Below are 19123 nucleotides of genomic sequence, written 5' to 3' on the forward strand. Positions count from 1 at the left end.
GTAATTAGTCATGTTTATCTCAGCACTTGTGACACAAACTTACACTTTGAAAGGGTACAAAAGCAAAGCAGAACTTTCACTATTTGTGTTTTCGTAGTGGTGTCACTCATCCATCAATCAAAAGCCATCTTAAACACTTGCAGATCAAAGCTAACCTTGCACAGCGGCTGGATTCTCTCGATGCCACGAGATCACACCAGAATCGCGGGATCACATGAAAATCCATCTGTTCAGGCTTCAAGTAGTGAGTTTGGGTTTGGCAAGCCAGTGACTGAACCAATCAGCGTCCTCTGGAGAGCTGTGTGCGAGACGACACAGAGAGGCGACTGTTTGTTCAGAACAACAATGGCGGTTTTAAAAAAAAATAAGCGTAGATGCTGCAATAATATCAGTTATATCAGAACAGAGTATTTCTTCAATGAAAAAATAGCAAAGAATGGCAATAAAGGCTTTGGCAAGAGTTTGATTGACAGATGCTCCATTCAATCACCTGCTAAGTTTTTTTTTTTTTAAAGTGCCTGCCCTTTTCCAAACCATTGCCAATGAGGGCTTCCCAGGTGGTTCTGTTTTACAAACCATCTGGCGGGTCAGGTTAGACCAAAGCTCAATCACTGCAGAAGAGATATTTTGACACTCACCATCACTCCTGTAGAAGCGATGGTCACTGCTGTATCTATCTATCTAACTCAGTATCTCATATCTCATGGCAGAGTGTTCTGGCAGAGGAGACCTTTGCAGCGTGTCCAGCCTCAGTGTGCCATTTTCCGCTCGCTAATGTGAGGACCCACAGTGAGTCTTTAAACCATCTGCTCTGAGACCTGACCATCTAAACCTCAGGCCAACCCTGTTAAAATGTTGGCTGAAAGGTCTCTCTCTCTCTCCTCTCTCTCTCTCTCTCTCTCTCTCTCTCCATCACACAGACTAACCCCCACCCTCTTCCTCTACTCCCTCTGTACTTTTGTCTCTGCTCATCATCCGTCCCCTTCCCAGCACCTCCTTTCCCGTCTAACCCTCCCAATCTCCCCAGTCTGTCTGTTTCTTCCTCTGCCCTCACCCACTGTATGCTCTCTTCTCCCTGAGGTGGAACTACCAATTATGATAAAATGACCATGACAGCCTGGACATCTGCTGAAGACTGGACTTTATTGAGGGGATTCATTCCGTTGTCTGCTGAAATACAGAGTGAGCAGCAAAATGATGAACTGAGGCGGCCAAGGACCGGGTCAGCATGAATCCTCAAAGTAGTTAAATGTAAAAAGATGGATATGTGAATATCAACAATATATGCTGCTGTCAACACTATTTAATGTACTGATGAACATGGAGCTTCCATAATACCTATTCTAATGATGAAATGCACATCAAACTATTTCAGATATTCCGTCCTACAGTATATGTTTATCTACTGCTTATAAGCTTAGCCACATATGGTTAGGAGTAAACATAACTGCTACCAGGATTAATTGTGCTGGTAAAGTCCCTCTTTGAAATGATGTTGAAAGGAGGAGGTTGAGGTGGATGGTTGGGCGTTAAAAGAGATATTTCCTAATAGTGCATTGCAAGTAAATAAGGAAACAGAATGAGACTAAAAATGAATATCATGGTTCCTGCCAAATTGAGTGCCTCCTTCCTAGCTGCGAGCATAACCAGGCCTGTCCGCTTCATCCTAGCAACAGAGATAAAGATATAGATAAAATCTCTATTAACCAGGGATTCCACTGATAGACATAGGTTGTGCGTTGCTTGCCACCTTGCCACCAATATCTTTTTAGCAACGGAGCGAGCTGATAGTCACAGCTGTCTATGAGATTCTGCTCGGAATACTCATTCAACGGTATACATTCTGGAGAGCAGTCGATCTGTCAACCAAGTGTTTCAGATAGGGTTTTGTTATTGTTCCCAGAAGCTTTAAACTGATGGACACTCCTACATGATGTGTAAAAATGTCCCCATTCAATTTAAGTCACATAGTGTACAGTTTAGTGGAGTAGTTAACGTTCATCATAAAATGCCGCTTTGGTGTTGAATAAGTTTGATATATGAAGTTCAGGTTTGTCGTTTATGTTTGGAGTTGTTGAAGAACAAAAGGCATTCCTCCAAACTCTGGCCCAGTCTACAGATGATTTAGAGCAGCCTTTATTGTTATTATTATCGGATAATAACAATAAATTGTCAGACTTTTTGTTTGGGACGAAAACGTGGCAAAGGAATATGTAAAATGTCCCGGCCATCGAGCTGTGTCCGAAGGATTACACTTTTTACCTTTTACACTGCATCAACAGTGGGGTTTTGGTCAGTTAGCAGCACTGTAGATTGCCATGGAAGTTCTGGTTAACGGCTGTTCACAGGAATTTGTAGGCAGCATAGAAAACTCCCAGGAACATGGAGTTTCAATTTCCCCAAGTTTGGCAGTTGACCCCCCCCAGACCCTAGTCCAAGAAAAGCTTCTATATGTCAAAGATAATGCTGGGAGCTAAACAAATGCAAATCTGGACAGTAGATGTTACATCTTTGTCCAAAAGTTACTAACTCCTGGAATCTGGAAATATATCAGACTTATAATTTGACTCAGACCAAGGGGGAAGATAAAGGTAGAAATCAATGTTCCTAGACTGCCTCATCTGATTATAAACATGTATTGTTTTGAGTGGGCTGTCTTGCAAGATTCAAGGTATCATCATGCAGCGGTTGGGATGATCTTATGATATCTAAAAAAAAAATTGTTTTTATATGAAAGCCAGTAACATCTGTTCAATCTCCGCTTGTTACATGCATACAGTCTTCCCTGGAAACAACTGAGTTAGGTTCAAGCAACAAAACTACTTGGTTTGGTTTAAGAAAAGATCATGAGATGCTTAGTTAGGTTACCTGACAAATACATCAACATTGACTTCTCGTTTCACATGGGAACAAATAGCAGTCTCCTGGCTGAAAGACAGGTATCTGTTGGACCCATCCTGTCACGATTTGTCTTGACAGGATGGGTCCGTGGCTAAGTGGAGAGCAGGGCCTGATCTTCAGTTCCTGCCGCCTCCGAGAATGTAACCATAATAAACAAATTGTATTTTTTTAAATCCAGTATAACTTGCATACTACATAAAATGTATTCTATGTGCATCTACATTTTAAAACACTGTATAGTAACTTTTATCATAGGTAGAAGACTATTATACAATCTGGAAACCCTGGCCTTCACAGAATTTGAGCATTTTATTATTCTCCCATCACTCTCAGACACTTAACTTCATCTCTTTTCGATAACTAAGCTCAGTTATTTATTTATTAATTTCATTCTTTTGTACTAGTTTCCAGGATTTGATGTAATTTATCTACTCAGCTCACTTCATCTATGTCACTATTTGTCACCTTGATGTTTTCTAATTTTTATAGACGCTTTCCGCTTGAGAAGGATATTTAGTTAAACCACTTGGGATTTCACTGCCCTGCCTCCACACTTTTTTCTTTTCATCATGTTTACATGCAAACAGGATCAAGCCAAGCCTAATTATTTGTTTGATAATTCTTCAAAGTTGCAGTACATGGAAAGAATCTGCAGACTGAAGTGTAGATTCTAGAGTACTTCCCTTTAGGGGTGGGCGATATATCGAATATTCTCAATGTAATGTGGCTTGTTATTTGTGGGATGTAGTAAGTGACCACATTGTGAACCTCAAGTACAAATTGTCACAGTTTTCTTTGGCCACAGTCATTAGATCCTCTTTGGCTCTCCTGGGTAAGTGTGTGTGGCATATAAGAATTGATGTTCTTATGGTGTTTATTTTTTTATTATTTGAAGGGAGGCAGGGAACAGGGAAAGAGCCCGGAGAGAGAGAAATAAGTGAAAACAAGTTAATACGTGTTGAGGTCGGAAATGGTGATGGAAGATTGGTTGTTTTGATAGCAGACCACTACACCTATAGCACGACATTTTGATGGGAAACTTAAAGCTGTCTAAAAGCTCTCCTTAATGTCATATGCGATCAAAGATTACATCAAACATATATAATCCTTTGAGAAATTATGAAAATATCAGCAAATACATCTTATAATGCGGCATAGCCTAAAAATAGATATTATTTATTCGCTATATCATCCGCTGAAGCTTTTCTATACCCAGTAAGATACAATCATATCCAACCCCATCGTCATTAAATTTAATCTAAAATGTGATAAGTCAAGCTAATATGAACCAGATAGCCTGAAGAAAAATGGTTTTATTCATAACTACTCGTATCAATCTAATAATCTTAAAAATGAGAAACTGCTCTTGATTACGCCAGTTTAAAACCTCACTGCTACACAGTCCGGGTCCCTTTAAAAATATAGGTAGTGTTCTGATTTTCAATTTTGTTTGCCCTTTATGCTCTCTGCCTTAGTGCCCTTTATTTATTATGTCTGGGATCCTTCCATGCTTTATTCTGGGGATTAGGTCATTCACCATTCTTTCACCACTCCAATGTCTCTTAGTCTATTTAGTGTTAATGTTTCTGTGGCTGGCTTCTTATGATGGTGTTAGGAGTTGCAATGTAAACATAGAATGCAGCCCCATCTCTTAATAGCGGAGCACATTTTCCATTGGCACACGAGTCAATAGTCTTGACTACAATTTTTTTTAAACTTTCCGTACTTGTACTATCCCCGTTTGAGACCGTCTCATTCACTTATGTGGTAGAGAGTCCTTGATGCTTCCCATAGAAGAGCTTTAGATGGCTGTTGTGTGCTGCTCTTTATCAGAGGATGGGCAAACCAAAAGATACAGTATGAAGACACTGCACAAAAAGCATATAGCTCACCTTAATGTGGACCTCAGGCTTGGCGCACCAAGAAGCTTACTTGGACAACGTGCACAAAGATGTGATCTGTGCTGTATCATAAATAGTAGAGCAGCATGCTTTGATTTTACAAGAGGTTGATGATGGTTAACTTCCCCACCTACAGTAAAAGCGATGCACATCCGCATTGACAAGCTTTTCTATAGGATCCATTTTTAGACTGAGAGTGTTGGACAACAGAAGATAGGGATTCACGGAATACGTTGCACGGCTCTACATAATTAGGATGCATTTAGTAAAGATGGGGATTAACTAGCAGGTTTTAAAAAAATTGTATATACACATTTTAAATAAATAAATAAAAGTCTCACACAATGGGTTAGTGAACAAAATGCTTTCACTGAATGGACATTTTACCATTATTTTGTGTATAAAGCAGAAAAGAGAAACAGCATCACACACAGTTTAGTACAAGTTAACGCATAGCATGGTGGTTTGTGCACTTTCGAGTTCCTGGCCACTGGGAGGAGAAGCTGAATTGTGGGTCATTTTCTTGTTTCTGCCACTTTGGATTGAATTCAATAAACGGTACAGCCCCTGGTTAGTGGCACAGTAAACACAAAGATGGCGTACCTAAACTATAGGCCCATGCCGCATGGGACAATTATAAGATAGTAGTGTTTTTCTGAGTTTGGTCGAATCTTGTTCATTGTTGCCCTGCTTAGTTCGTAGTTTTTTTTAATAACTGATGACTGTAAATTTAGATCGTATGGACCCAGTAGTAGAGGTGAAATGCTGCTCCCTATTTATTTGGTTCGGGATGCTGGTTCAACACATTGTACCACACAAAGAACCACATTAAATCATAAAACCATTATGATACAATGCTTAACAGTCACAGATACAACTATGTCGATACACAACCCAAAATCGGTGGGAAATTAATCCTAATACTAAATTTCGTTGCTTAGAGTGATTCAGAAACTGAGGTAAGATATACTAATGTTAAATGTTACTTAGTGCTTCACTGCCCATGCTTGCTTTCCTTCATGTGGCAGCAGACATGATGTTCTGTGGTATTTCTGATACAGAATATGAAAAAAAAAAAAGTGTACTTTAAAGGTTTCGAACACAAAATTCAGAGCATTCATATAGCAGAAACAAACAATTTGCTATGATATAGTGGAGTCGTGTCTACCCGAGGAGAGCATGAAGTCACTGCATTGTTTACATGCATTTTATTGAATGTGAGTCTCTCTGCTGCTCTGCACTGCACTCATAAAGTGGTTCTGCTGATAACGCTATTCCATCCCACGGCGTCGTGGCAGAAGCTCCAATGCTCTGGTTCCCCTGTTAGCTCCGTCAGCACTGTTGCAACTGTTAGTTTCTAGCTGCCAGCCCAGTTGTCTCCATGTTCGGAGCCAGGTGGAGGCAATACATACCCTCTTAATTATGTATTGAACACCTTAATTACTAAAAATAAATACACCTTAATTTGTAATAATATGAAATATTTGCATTTGGTTGGAAATTATATAAAATCATAGCTGAATTATATCATATTGTCTTTTGAGTTGTAGTGTGTATTGGTAAAATGCACTTATATCTGTACATTATCACAACTGATTGGACCAATTTTCATTCTAGAGAAATTGATACACTGTGTTTGAGAGTTCTTACCATTTTCTGCCTGATCCAGTTGTCCCCTGTTAGACCCTTTTCAACATCAATTGGACCCGTGACATCAGCGGTAGGGGTAAAAAGTGAGAAAACAAGTTTATGAACTTGTGAAAAGGTGGATTGTTTCTGAGTCAAAGTGGTGTTATTGGATAATGCAGTTCTTCTAGGTTTCAAAGCTTCAGTCACAGCTTAAATGAAGCTCACCTTGCTCTTACAAAGTTCAATCATCTATTCATCTGCATCTCTACATCCAGCTTTTCACTAAATTTGGCTTTTTGCTTGAATCACTCCGGCTTTTCTGCACAAATAGCAGTATAAATGAGCAAGGCCAATTATTAATAATGGATACCGATTTTGTGAAAGAAACAATAATTCATCCTTTTGTGCGATTCAAGGGGTTGCCTAGAGACAGAACTGCATGGTTTGTAGAATGCCTTCATATAAGTTGTAATAATATCTAAACTACAAAAAGTGCAGGCTAATATGAAGCTCTATAGACGTGTAGTAGAGAAGAACTATTTAAGTGCAACAAAAATGGACCAAAGGGGTTTAAATGCAGGATAAGCTTATTAACTGCTTCATTATGTTGAACCATAATTCTTCTTATGCACATTCTAATTTGACATGTTGTAATCTCATACATGTTTTTAATTGCCAAAGAACTATTTGCAAGACTAACTGTTGAAGAAAATATTTTCCTACAAAATGAGAATGTCTACCACAAAAAGATGCCGGTCAAATTTACATAATCCCCCAGATATCATGTGGTGTGCGTGTCCCAAAGCCCTATAGATGAATGTAAAGCAGCGTTAATAGATCACACAGGGAGCACATTCATCAAACACCTTTTCTCATTAAGTATTAAAGGCAGACCGATAGAGGCCGAGGGACTGATCGATCCACTGAGCCAGGGATCTTTAACCCAGATTGTTAGCTGCTGGCTGGACTGGGGAGAAGGAATGTAAACACACACACACACACACACACACACACACACACACACACTCAATATATACAAACAGCAGTGGCAGACGACACACATGCATACACAGACACGAGTAGGAAAGAACACAAGTCTATATATACACATGTCTAACCATGGGACAAAAATATTTTTTCCTGAAGTCTATAAGGTGTATAACAACCACAGACAAAAATAATTTCAAAGTGACAGAAAACAATAATTAAGAGAAACACAATGACCACAAACTCATCACAACTACAAAGAGACAAAACAACAACAAAAAGAGGGTGAATAACTTTGTCTTGCAACTATGCAGGAGAGGTGGTGGGGCCTTTTGCAGGTCTTTGCCCAGGTTCCCCTTGTCTCATAATTTGCCCCTGTATACACACACTAGGGGTGGGGGAAAAAAATCCATACAGCATAGCATCGCAATATTTTGCGTAGCAATATTGTATCGATACACGGAAGCCAAGTACCGATCTTTTATTTAACACCCGTTGTGAGGCCAGATTGAGCGGGTGAGCGAAACACTTCACATGCAGGTGTCCCGCTAAATGAATGGCAACGCCCATATTAGAAGCATTGTCAGTTACAACCACCAGGTTTTTGTCGGCAATCCCCCATTCTTGTGCTGCATTTTTTGTACAAGTTGCATTGTTAATACCTGCAATAGTACAGCTGTCCACACACGTCTGCATTCAGTTAAGTTGGACTATGTAGACTGTAATACAAACAGTTTGTCAGGTGCATGCAACATTTATGACAGAGTTGGTCAGTCTGTCTGCTTGAAAATCCCATTTTGCTGCAAGAAAAATGATTGAAGTGAGATGAACAGACTGAAAACTTTATCTTATTAGATATAATTTGCAGTTGAAAAAAGGTAATAAATTGCAATATATCGCAATATGTTTTCGCAATACTTGCAGTATCGTGAGTATATCATATCGTGACTTAAGTATCGTGATAATATTGTATCGTGGGACCTCTGGTGATTCTCACCCCTAACACACACACACACACACACACACACACACACACACACACACACACACACACACACACACACACACACACACACACACACACACACACACGGCGGGCTGATGGAGGCAATTTGTTGACTTTGACATTTTCTCTCCTCCTGGCTTTTGCTCCACTTTTGATTTCCATGTTCTCTGTTGTTGTTTGTATCTATTTGTATTATGCTTCATCTATCCTTTGATTATGTTACCTTTCATTGTTCATGAATATGTCATAGATGTGCTGTGGATTTTTTTATTTAATATTCCCTTATTTTCTTCTTGTTGCCCTGCTCTTCCCCACTACTATTTTATTTTTCATCTCTAATTCTGGTTATTTTCATTCCTGTGACATATTTTCCCAGCAGCTGTCATTATGATTGTGTTCAGAATTCCATCACTTACTACACTGTAGAGCAGACTTGGGCATCGTATGGGACGTCAATGGGAAATTAGGAATATAATGTAAATAATTGTACATGCACGGAATACAGCTGCATTGCTTTTATTTTGAAGGCGACTGTTGCTGTTGTTTTTTTATCTCAAATTACATACATTAATACGTTCGTACGTTCGTGGATGTGTGCGAACAGCAGCGTCACTGCAATTCCAGTAATGGCAGTGTGTCGGCAGCCGGAATATTTCTTCCGGCATGCCAAGCTTAAGCCGGAGCTGGGCCAGGCCTCCTGGGATGTGTTGGTGAGGCAGAGCGGCACGGACATCTGAGGCTTTGCTAGCTAAGCTGCAAAAGCAACATGCTCAGAAGGTGTCGGTTCTCTTTGGATCGACCTACATATGTGAACAAACATTCTCCGTGATGAAGTTGAACAAATCCAGATCCAGATCCTTCACATATCACCTCACACATTCAACCTGACTTCAGAGCACTCGTTCAAGCCCAACACAGACAACACAGACTAGAAAAACTGAAAATTAGATAATTGTAATAAGTACAGTACTTAAGCAAATACACTTAGTTATATTCCACCACTGATCATAATATTTACTCTTACCACTCGCAGCTTATCAGTACCATACAATTTACTGCTTTTAATAAAGAGGTGGAATAATATTGAGCAGGATTGAGTTCAGTCTATTGGTCTGGCCCTCCACAACAGTCCCTGTCAAGTGGCCCCTTGGGAAAAATAATTGCCCACCCCTGCTGTAGAGCTACTGTTTACAGCTTTAGTTGACTTGAAGCGCTGCTATTTAATACACGAACACAGCCAACTCTCAGTTTCTCATCAGACTGTGTGTCACAAGTGTGTCTACGGTGGTCCTAGATATGACATTTTAACTAGTTTGAGACACATCACAGCAGAACATTTTGTGTATTGTCTTGACGCCAAAGGTTTGCGCATGGTTAACGTTGAAACACTAAGTTGACTAACCCTACTTAGTTTAGATAAGTAGGGTTTGAAAAAAACATCATGTTTGCTTTAAATAAGTACGCTTGGAACGCAATGTAAAGCTATGGACGTAACGTCACGTGACTCAGTGAGCTAGTGTCACGTGACATAGCATTGTCAGTAAGAATCAATTTTTGATTCACATAGAACATGACCGCCGTTCCTCTGGCTATGAGTTCTGTGTCTGGAATGTTTTACTTAAGATACTATTGGGATCTTTCAAAGTCCCGATATGGGGTATTTTCTTGTTGGCACCTCACGTAAATATACAAAGAGTCTAGCTGCAACAACATAAGGAAAGTCAAAATTGGCCACAAATATTAACCGTTTAAGATTTTGCACTGAAGATGAGTGAGAAACAGCTGCTGTGGCTCACATTTTGTTAAATTAATAAATGTTAAAAGACAGGTATAACATTTAAGAAACAATATATCCAATTGGCTTTTACATCAAAATGTATTCTTTACCTCAGAAATAATAGTTCTAGCTAAACAATTGAATATGTATAGAATTTTTTATCATTGCAGTGACACAGATACTATGTTTTGATGAGTTTTTTTTCCCCCTTATACGGTTGTAAATTATTTAGTCAAGTGCTGAATATTTAAACAGACATGTAATTACTGTAAGGCCCATGTGGAGAATAATTGGCTTGATAATTACAATAGGAGCAATCGCGGGTTAGCGTAGTGATCAAACAAACAAATATGAACATTATTGATCTTGGAACAAACCAACCAAGTGACAACCTCCCGCAGATATGGTCTCAAATTTTAGATGTTTAACCTTTGAAAGCAACAAGTCAATAGAAAGTTTCCAGCAACAGAAAGGATGAGGGAGGATTTGCCGGCGGCAAAGTTGACACGGCCTCTTCGGAGGGGCACAAATCCTCATTAAGGTCTGTCTGATTCTTGATTTCTCTAGAGACGGTGTAGATGTGCCAGTGAGGCAGGAGAGCTGAGGTAAGTCAATTCCAATTCAAAGTCAAAAAAGGTAAATGTCACTGAGAGACAATGAAAAGGTACCTATAACACCTCAAAGTGTTATTTTAGAGTTGACTTTGGCATCTTCGGCATCCAAATATCACCTAATAAAAGTCTTTGTGATTTTTCACATTATTGCCCGTCTGCTTGTATTCACGCAATGTTTGTACGATGGGAAGAACAGGAAAAACTTCTTCCAACGTGGGAGTATTATTCCCTAACTGCTAGCCTTGTAGTTAGAGTTGGGCAATATATTGATATATCAATATCGTCATATGAGACTATATTATCATCTTAGAATTTGGATATTGTAATACTGCAACATGTGTTGACTTTTCCTGGTTTTAAATCCTGCTTTACAGTAAAATAATATAGTTTTCTGAATTTACCAAACTGTTCTAGTTGTTGGGTTTGATCGAAGCTAATACCAAGGTTATGGATGTGTGTGGAAGCAGGCACAGTGGTGCCATCGATGCAGAGGGAGAAGTTGTGGCCGGATTTGAGTAACAAACTCAACAGCGACAAATCTGAAATCCTACATCACTAAACAAATGCCAGTTCTAGTGTCTTTGAGGCAGTGGGTGATGGTGGAGTGGGTGGTGGGGGTGATGGATTTAGTGGCGATGTAGAGCTGGGTGTTGTCAGAATAACAGTGGAAATGGAGACCATTGTGGTGCATGATGTAGTTCATGTAGAGCAGAGGTCTCTAATAGGCGGACCGCGATCCGGATCTGGACCCAGACGCTGTCCTATCTGGACCCGGACGTATAACTGATGGATAATTGAGAATTATACATTTTGGGGGAGCGCTTCCTTTACGGCACTTGGTCAGCAGTCCAGGAAATACACCGACCAATTGCATGCATTGTAAATCATCTCACGTGACGCTACTCAGCCAATCGAATATACAGTGCTGTGAAAAAGTATTTGCCCCCTTCCTGGTTTCTTATTGTTTTGCATATTTGTCACACTTAAATGTTTCAGATCATCAAAATTGTTTTAATATTAGACAAAGATAACCCGAGTAAATACAAAATGCAGTTTTTAAATGATGATTTCATTTATTAAGGGAGAAAAGCTATCCAAACCTACTTGGCCCTTTGTGAAAAAGTAATTGCTAGCCACACCCAGGCCTGATTACTGCCAGACCCGTTGAATCAAGAAATCACTTAAATAGAGCCTGTCTGACAAAGTGAAGTAGGCTGAAAGATCTCAAAAAGCAACACATCATGCCTCCATCTAAAGAAATTCAAGAACAGATGAGAAAGAAAGTAATTGACATGAATCAGTCTGGAAAGACCCCAGAACAACATCTAAAGAACTTCAGGCCTCAGTCTCCTCAGTTAAGATCAGTGTTCATGACTCAACAATAAGAAAGAGACTGGGCAGAAATAGCACCCATGGGAGAGTTCCAAGGCGAAAGCCGCTGCTGACCAAAAAGAACACAAAGGCTCGTCTCACATTTGCCAAGAAACATCTTGATGATCCCCAAGACTTTTGGGCAAATATTCTGTGGACTGACGAGACAAAAGTTGAACTTTTTGGAAGGTGTGCGTCCCGTTACATCTGGCGTAAAACTGATAGTATTTCATAAAAACAACATCATACCAGCAGTCAAACATGGTGGTGGTAGTGTGATGGTCTGGGGACCATCTGGGCCAAGGGTGGCAAAACCAGTTATTAGGTTTAGGGGGCAATTACTTTTTCACACAGGGCCAAGTAGGTTTGGATAGCTTTTCTCCCTCAATAAATTAAATCATCATCTAAAAACTGCATTTTGTATTTACTCGGGTTATCTTTGTCTAATATCAAAATTAGTTTGATGATCTGACACATTTAAGTGTGACAAATATGCAAAACAATAAGAAACCAGGAAGGGGGCAAATACTTTTTCACAGCACTGTATGTATTCTGAAATGCATCGTGAGTCGGGTGAGATTTGCACACAGACACAGGAGAGATGGAGAGAGAAAGCAGTGGGAGAAGTAAGTCGGAGAAGCAGTTTCACATGGCGTGCTCTAAAAAGAGAGAAGTGGACCGCGAAAACAGAGCTTTTAAACAAAGAATGGACGGACTCTTATTTGTTCATTCTTACTGCTGGCGCTACAAAACCACTCTGTCTCATACGTTCGGATAAAGTGGCCATTATTAAAAGCGCCAATGTGAAACGCCACTACGAGACCAAACATGAATCTTTTGAGCAAACATACCCACTCCAGTCTGAATTGAGGGCAAGATGTTAAGATGTGTCGAGATTGTTAATTATAAAGTTGACTGAGACAGTTATGATGTGAAATGGAGTGAACAAAAAAGAAAAAAAGTTAAAATGACCATAACATTTTTATTACTCTTTTTTTAGTACCAATTGTTTTTCCTACTAATAAACTACCTTATTTTGCTATTTGAAAAAATGCCCACAAGACAACACTTTGAACAACATGAGAACCACTTGCTCTTGGCTCATATGGTCATGCAATCACGCATGTAGGCAAACAAACTCAACGCTACAACGATGCACACATCCTCTATATACACACACACACACACACACACACACACACACACACACACACACACACACACATTCAAAGCCCAATAGCCTACACTGGAACACATACAGAGGTGTGTGAGTGAGAGATATATACATGGAGGGGTGTGTGTGTGTGTGTGTGTGTGTGTGTGTGTGTGTGTGTGTGTGTGTGTGTGTGTGTGTGTGTGTGTAGGGGGAGTAGTTGTGACCTACAGTACAATATTATTGTTATCTGTCTAGCTACACACATGCACACACACACACCACTCTCATATCACACATATCATTATAGTTGCATACATTTGCTCAGTGCTCCATGATAAAGCAGCACTGCCCCTAGTGGAAACCAGGAAAATAGCATATATTTGACCCATAGGGCAAACGTGAAAATGGCGAAATCTGGTGAATTTTTTTTTTTTAAATACTAGAATACTAGGAATGGTCTATAGTGTGTTCGAAAAACAAATACAGAAACTATAACTTAAAATAACATAGTAATACTATTTAAAATATAGAAATACTACAACGATCTAGATAATGTCACGAGGTGTGGTGGAGGACGCAAATGCAGACATAACCTGATGCAGTGTGAAACAGGTTTTAATGAGTTTAAGAACACAACAGGAATCTTACAGGGACACAGCAGGGAATCCAAGGACGAGACGAGAGAGGAAATCCGGCAGGACGAGCCAAAGGGGTGGGTTGACATGGCAATGATCTGGCAAAGTGTGTCTGAGAGACAGGGATCTATATAGGGTACATCCCAAGTCTTACAGGGATAGCGTCCCTGTTTCCCTCACTTGGGTCCTTTCCTGGCGTCTTAGTCCCTCCCACCAGGGATGCATGGAGGAAACCACGCGAGGAGAGAGGAACGAGGAAATATGTTTTAAGAGACATGAGACGTCCTTTCCTCAATTGCGTTACGTGAAGCGACGTCTGTTTCTGATGACGGCAGCCGCTGATCACAGCTGATCAGCCGTCTGTCGGCTTTAACAGCTGGAGAGACTTTTAAAGAGGTTTGTATCTGCACACATGATCACTGTACTTAATAATAGTAACTAATAAAGACACAGTAATCATCACTGTAGAGATGCTCTCTCTCTCTCTCTCTCTCTCTCTCTCTCTCTCTCTCTCTCTCTCTCTCTCTCTCTCTCTCTCTCTCTCTCTCTCTCTCTCTCTCTCTCTCTCTCTCCAATTGTATCCATAATAAGTTATTGAGGGAAATATCAGATAATGAAAAGACAAATCTTTCTAAAAAATGAAGAAAGTTGTTTCTGGTCCTTTTGTTGTTCAGTCTACATTGAACATATATTTAAAACAGATACTGAATCAGAAAACATATCAAATATAAACTAGAGTTTAATCTGCGATCTGTCTTCACTGTTTACATGTTGAAAAAAAATCGTATCAGTCTGAGCGGCTGCAGCATCCAATCACATAACTGATGAACAATGAGGGGGCGTGTCCGCCGTTAAGACACTTCCTGGAAGCCTGTTCTTGTGGGTCCTCGCTCATGGCTCTTCAGAGATCCCGTCTCTCTCCTCGCTCCTCAGAGCTAAATAAGAGCTTTGGAATGGCCGTCAATATGGCGGCGCAGAACAACTTCCGGCTCAAGCGAGGAAATGACAATTAAGAGACTTGAGATGTACCCATAGTGGCTTGATCAGAGGCAGGTGAGTGAACATGTGAGGGGCGTTGTGCTGATGAGGAGGGAGTGCTTGATTGGTGATCAGAGGCAGGTGAAGGGGACTAGGCTGATGATGAGGGAGGCTAACAGGTGTAACAGGTGCACTGAATGAGCTGATTAGGCGAGTGAGAGATGAAGGGGCAGAGCTGTGACGGATAAATAGTATTACCATTGAAATATTATCGGGCCACTACAGCTAAAAGAATAGAAATGCAGAAAAAAAACACTACAAACTTACTATAAGACACTATACAATTCTTATAGTATACTGTAGTAATGCTGCTCTGCACTGATCCACCCTCCGGTTCCAGGTAAACACTGTTATTTCTGCAAGCTCTTTTGCCATTGCTTGCTCCGTTAGCATTGTTAGCCGTCACCATGTTTAGAACAGTTGAGAGGCAATGGAAATTCTCCAATCTTTTTTTATAGCACCTTGAGCTATTCCTTAAAAAAGCGAATTGATTTAGCCTAAGGCAATGGCCAACAAAGTTAAGGGAATAATTATGTGTATATTGGTATTCATTCAGTCATAGCTGTGGTGACCAACACCCTGCTGGAAAATGAATACTATAATGGTTTTCATGGGAGCACGAGGCATGACCAGGACACAGATGGTCATGTTTATGGATTGACAAAGCCTTTTTCATGCACAGTCGCATCCGCTCTTACTCCCCTTACTCAGTGTTGTGATGTGACATTTTGAAGCCAAAATGTCATAACCTTCAGGAGACACTGCACAGTGGCTACATGCATTTCAGTATATTCTATTTGACTTTACAGGCTTTCCTTGCTAAAGTATTTTCTTGAAAGCCACCAGATGTATTACAAAGCTGACTTCTCAAGGATATGACATTTTCCCTTCTAGTAGGGAAAAAAAAAAGTTGTTTTGTACAGTTTACAAGAGAGCAAATCGCTTGTCTCCATTTCAAAGAGAATGCTCCAACAGTGTGGCCTTTGGAGGAAGGCAGATGCTATATAATCTGCACACACGGAAAAATGATTTAAATACTATCGGCAGAGACACAAAGAAGACTGTGGATAAATGATGTGAGACACAACTACAGACACGCGCACACACAATAATACAGTGTATAAATCACATACATCGACGCAAACATAACCATGATTGCGACACACACACACACACACACACACACACACACACACACACACACACACACACACACACACACACACACACACACACACACACACACACAGTGAGGCACCAATGGAGTAGCGTATATAAATGATTACCATTTTGTTGAGTGAACGGTTTCCAGAGTTACAGCTCCACCTGGACTCACTACCAAACAGTTACTGTCTGCACTGGGGCTGCAGAGACACACACACACACACTCCCACTTCGCACACAAGCAAGCAAGCACATGTAAGCAAATGTGTAGCTGGGCGCATTACAGGGCACACAGTCATACACACAGCCAGATCTGAGTGCTGCATTGGTCCATCTGGTTGTGAACACAGCAGGCAAAATGAAACCAACCTTGAAACACAGCAAGTTGCCATCCCTCTACTCTGTCTGTCTCTGTCGCTTTCACTACGCACCCCAAGCCCTTATTCTTGATAACAGTTTTTGTTCTTTTTTTTTGTTTCTTTCCCCCCGTCTGTTTGTTTAATGTTTCTTCTCTACCTTGCTTTTTTGTTACTCATGTAAAGGGGTGCGAATATTTGTGAATGTGATATTCGTCACACATTTTATCATGCTGTTCAGCAGTCTTTGGATTAAGTAAAGAACACAAGTAGATAATTATGTACTATAATATTGCTGCAATGAGCCTAAAGAACAGCTTGTCAGAAACGGAAATAACAAAGTGTTCACTTTTAAACCTTCATTTGAACCAATAGAACATGACTTGGGGTCATATAAAGAATTCCATATTTCTAGCATTCTGTTCTTTGCCTGGTGCCTCTGTCAATATAGAAGTAAGAGAGCAAGGAGGCACATCTCAATTTTGCTAATCGAATCAATTTCAGATTCTGAAATGCAAGTTTTGACACTTGTCTTTTTTTCCTGTTATCCCTCATCTTACCAACATATTTAACATACAATAACTGCCGGCTGGGTGCTGGGAATAAACTACTGTCAGAAAAAAAATAGCAAAACTTATTTTCTCTCAAATTGCTAGTTATGTAATAGATATCTGAAATATTGAGTCACTACTTCAAGAACCTCAGTTCCCGTCATGTCCATGGCTTTTTTGGCAGGACCATGCAAAGAGCGGTGTTTTTTCTGCCACTTCCCTTGTTGTTGAGATATTAACAAGCTTTTGATAAATATGTATTAGATTGTTCCACAATAAATAATTATTCAAATACAATTTGGTAGCAATCAGACGTTTAAAAGTTTTCAAAAATGACTTTTTATGAAATGGCGGAAAATCTAAGTTGCTTAATGGTCTAATTGAGTTTTTTGTAGAGCAGATGGAACTGGACATGTGGGACAAATTTCAAGTCAATCGGACATACGAGGTGATAGGGGTTGCTTTTTCAACCAATTTAGGGCGCTAGTGAGCACATTTTTCACCACTCCTGATAAGTGTGCCAACGTATAAGATAAAGCCCTCAAAAAAATGTACTCCATGCATGAAATAATAATTCTAGCGACTTCAATGAGGCCTTCGGCCAACTTCGGTGGTCCTCAGGCCATAATTAAAGCTGCAAGCAGCGAAGATCTTGCACTCTGTGCATGTCTGGGGGTACTGGCGGAATGGCAGCCATTGCGGTTGTGAATAGTGAATATCTGAGAGAACTACGTTTTTGACTACTATGGACATTATATATTCTAAATAAGAGACTGATGTCTTTCCAAAGCTAGCATTGTATTTTTATTAGGGCCCGAGTAATGAGCCCTTTTTGCGCATTTTCACAAACTCCTTAATTTATAAGATCGACTTCAAATTTGTTCAGCACGATCTTAAGACTTTTCTAGTGAAAAGTTATCAAAATCATGAGTTCTGTCCTGGCGAAAGACAGTCAGCGTTATTTGACAGTCAGTTTGATTTTGATTTACATGACATTTATATGATGTCTACTCTAGACTGCCAGAGTCACCCTCCTTCTGAAGAAAACATCGCTCGTCCCCTCTGATGTCAAGAACTTCAGACCGGTTTCTCTTCTACCCTTTCTATCCAAAACACTTGAACGTGCTGTCTTTAATCAACTGTCTTCCTATCTCCACCAGAACAGCCTCTTGCGGTGACAGAGTCGCTTCATGCCGCAAGAGCGGACTCTCTCTCCTCTGTCCTGATTCTCCTGGACCTGTCTGCAGCGTTCGACACTGTGAACCATCAGATCCTCCTCTCAACCCTCGAAGGGATGGATGTCTCAGGCTCTGCACTCTCCCTGTTTGCATCCTACCTGACAGATCGATCCTACCAGGTGACGTGGAGGGGGGCCGTGTCGGAACCATGAATGCTAACTACAGGGGTTCCACAAAGTTCAGTCCTGGGCCCTCTTCTCACTCTACACAACATCTCTGGGTTCTGTTATTCGCTCACATGACTTCTCTTACCATTGTTATGCCGATGACACCCAGCTGGTCTTGTCATTTCCCCCCGGTGACACCCAAGTGGAGACACGCATTGCTGCGTGCTTGGCTGACATCTTGAAGTGGATGGCGACACACCACCTCAAGCTCAACCTAGACAAAACTGACCTACTGTTCCTCCCGGGGAAGGGTTGTCGGCACCGGGACCTGTCCATCACCATTGATGATACCGTGGTGACGCCAACTCGGACTGCGAGGAACCTGGGTGTGACCCTGGATGACCAACTGTCATTCGCAGCAAACATTTCATCCATTACACGCTCCTGCAGATTCCTGCTCCACAACATCAGGAGGATTCGCCCCTTCCTCACTGACGAGACAGCGCAGGTGCTCACCCAGGCTCTTGTCATCTCCCACCTGGACTACTGCAACTCTCTACTCATACTGTATTTACTGTTTTTGTTTGTTTCTGCACTGTACTTTGGCTCTGAGTTATGCTCTGCTTCATGCTCTTAGATGCTTGTTTGGAAAAGGAGATGTACTTATGACTTCTGGTGACTAGTAGTTCTCT

General features: G+C 40.6%; 1 pseudogene; it reads left to right on the forward strand.

Annotated features, from left to right (window-relative positions):
• LOC137875810 (uncharacterized) overlaps positions 1-19123 on the forward strand; it is a 71247-nt pseudogene that overhangs the window by 50487 nt on the left and 1637 nt on the right.

Source organism: Cebidichthys violaceus, unplaced genomic scaffold (genome assembly GCF_023349555.1).
Source record: "Cebidichthys violaceus isolate CVI_PGR_0920_01 unplaced genomic scaffold, fCebVio1.0.p SCAF_2, whole genome shotgun sequence".
In the NCBI taxonomy this organism is placed as follows: Eukaryota; Metazoa; Chordata; class Actinopteri; order Perciformes; family Stichaeidae; genus Cebidichthys; species Cebidichthys violaceus.